Source organism: Sciurus vulgaris (genome assembly GCF_902686455.1).
Source record: "Sciurus vulgaris genome assembly, chromosome: 10".
Lineage (NCBI taxonomy): Eukaryota > Metazoa > Chordata > Mammalia > Rodentia > Sciuridae > Sciurus > Sciurus vulgaris.
In genome coordinates, this window is record NC_136470.1 from 124992290 (window position 1) to 124995492 (window position 3203).

A 3203-nucleotide genomic window follows, 5' to 3' on the forward strand; every position below is an offset into this window, starting at 1 on the left:
CGTGTTGGGCAAGGTTGGAGTGCATTGCCCATTGTGTGGGATGCAGAGAGTGTGTCCGCACTTCTGCTGCCAGAGGCTGTTGGGAGCTCAGAACGGCACCCATTGTGCGGGTGTTGCTAGGACTCAGGCTCACCAATGGAAAACACTCGCTCGCAGCTTCCCCTGACCTCTGCTGTGCCGTCCCAATCCACCGTTATGGATATAATGCGGACCTCTGTCATTCGAGGTCCTCTTGCCCTGCACTTCTGAAACAAAGGCTATTATGCTGCACCATGAAAGCATGGACACCGAAAGATAAAGGGACCGGAAGACCACACTAAGAGGGGGAGCGTAAGCGCCATTTAAAATTAAAAACTCAAGGAAAACAAAATACTTCCAATTAGAAACGGACTTTCATGCCTTTGTGTACACACATATATGCATTCATTAGAACATTTCATCCAAATGCTCATGATAGAAGCAAGTGACCTGTCCTTGCTTTCGGAAGCCAAGAGAGGGATAGCTGGAGAAGAGGGGAAGAAAAGAAGGAAGCCTAAACTAGCTAGCCAGAGCTCATTTTAATTAATGGGCTCCAACACAGGGTGGGGAAAGAGGAAAGGCGTCTTTTAAAATAAGAAATGGCAGGCAGGGGTACAGTGTGCTTCCTGCCTCTGAATAAGTGAAAGAAGAAACAGGACATTTGTTTACAGGCCCCTCCCCTTTAAGAGAGAAGTATGAGAAAGCAGGTAGCGCTTTGTTTCCATTGAGGAAATTTCAGTGCTTGCCCAAAATGCCAAAGGCAACACCCGGTGCAGATATGTCAGACTTGTCATTTCACCTTCTGAGCAGCACACGGTGTTTCAAAAACTTAAGATGTCAGGGGGAAAGATGCTCAGCAGACTCCTGAGGTCCAGAGTGAGGAGGAGAAACTACATGAGGCATCACCCACTCTACACACATGGCCTGTGGATTTGAAATGTGGCGTTTTCTTAAAGTTGTCCAGAGCAAAACATCTCATGACCCCCCCACTCCCCAGTCCACCCCCTTTCCTGAACCACACAGCTCCGTTGCTTTCTCACGTTGTCCCTCTGCCTGGAATCCCTTCCTCCTGACCTCTCTTCACCTATCCAGCTCCTATCCAGTCCTTCACAACTGACCTTTGACCCCCAGCAGACCTTCCAGCTCCAGGCACAGGTGAGTGCACCTTCTCCCACGGGCCTCTGCCCTAGTCACGTCACGCTGTACAGAAGGTCTCCTCTCCTCCTCTGGGAGCTCTTGCCTCACTGGACTCTAGAGTACTGACTATAAATGCTGACAGAAGGCCCATGCTGGTAAACACAGAACTGGTGAGTGCCCAGTAACAAGGGAGTCTGTCTTTTTTGAAAAACTATAATCAACACATATCAATTGTACAAATTAAGGGTATAATGGCAACATTTTTATATGTGTATATCATGTTTCAATCATATCCACCCTCCCTTCTACCTTCTCTTTCCCTCCCCTCTTTCCCTCCTTCCCCTGTCAGCCTTTCCCTTCCCTAACATTCCCTCTTTCATAGAAAGTCTTCTTTATTCCAGTTCTAAAACTCTGTGCTATCACTTACAGACAAGATAATTAATTCCATGTTTATTCCTCCTCAGTACCAGACTGTCTCCTTCCACGGCCTGAAGAATGGAGTAGACACTGAGGCTCACCCTCGGTTAGCCATAATCTAGGCCAGTATGTCATAAGGAGGACCCAAATCAAGCGTCTATGGAGACCTAGGTCCAGGGGGAGCCCTGCTTTCTAATCCCAAGAGCGAAGCCAGGGATCATCCATCCTGCTGTAGGCAGAGAGCACTGAATACAGAAAGAATCACTAACACTAGAGTCAGTCCAAAGAAAGGAGCATTATTCACTGAGTCAAGGCAGAACCCAAATCTTGGGTGCTAATCTCACTGGGATGAGGACCAAGCTTCAGCAGGCAATGAGTGAATAGCAAGACATATCAAGAAAATCATCCACCTAAGCACCACAAATTGTATTGTTTTAGCAAAAGACACCCAAATCCCTTGGTCAGAGAATAACGTAAAACTGACTTTAGAGCTGGGGACTAAGTAGGAATATCCCCAAAATTAGACAGGTGTGAGCCAGGCTGACAAGGTAACATAATCTCACTTGGTTCTCTTCTCTCCAAGACAGTGACATTTAGGCTATGAGGGGTTCAAGATGACCAGTTACATGTCCTTCCTGGCCATGGAACACAAGCAGGACACTGCCTGAAAGGGAAGCAGCTCATGATTTTGCAAATCAGTATCCACATGTGTTAGGCAGTTTTTCATCATTATGACCAAAGTACCCAACATAAAGGAAAAAAGATTTCTTTTGGCTCTATGGTTTCAGAGGTTTCAGTCTATGGTCACTTGATTCTGTTGCTTTGGCCTGAAATGAAGGGGAAACATAATGGAGTGGTAGAAGGGTGTGGCGGAGGTGATCTGCTCAGCTCAGGGCAGCCAGGAAGCAGGGGAAGGGCGGAGAGGGAGCGACAGAGAGTGGGGTGGGGGATGAGAAATGCTCGTCCAAGACACACCCCCAGTGTGTGTGTCTTCCTTCAACCAATTCCCACCTCCACAGCCTCCATCGCCTCCATTGTTCATTCAGCTCTCAGTATGAACCAATAATTATGTGTGTGTGTGTGTGTGTGTGTGTGTGTGTATAAAACTGATTTTTTAAAAAACTCAATCCAGCAGTGGAGGTGGTACATTTAGAAGTTTTAAAAATAACAATGTCAAAGAATATTCACTTTGGAGAACAGTTTAGACAAAACTCTTCTTCCCAAGCAATGAAATAAGTAACTTTATTTAAAAAAAAAATTTTTTAAAAACCCTTTGGTAGCTGCAGTATTTTGTCTTCAGAACTAAGGATTTTTTAAAAATTTTGTAAGTAGAACCTGAAGACAATTCTATTTTTTCTGTAATGCCAGAAATAACTCATCTTACTCCCAAACCATATCCTCTGTTGAGTTCCCCAACAGGACCGTCGTTCACCAACCAGGCACTAGCAGAACCCTCAGAGATTGCTCCTGCTCTCTCGACCTTCACATCCAGCCTGCTATCTCCGTCCTGTGACCCTCGCCTCTAAGCCCCTCGTGTGTGTGTTCCCCCTCCCGTTCCCTCCATTGGCAGTGCAGGATGACATGTCTTCTCTCTCTTGCCTCCTCCTGACCCAAGTCCTGGCCCTCCTCTA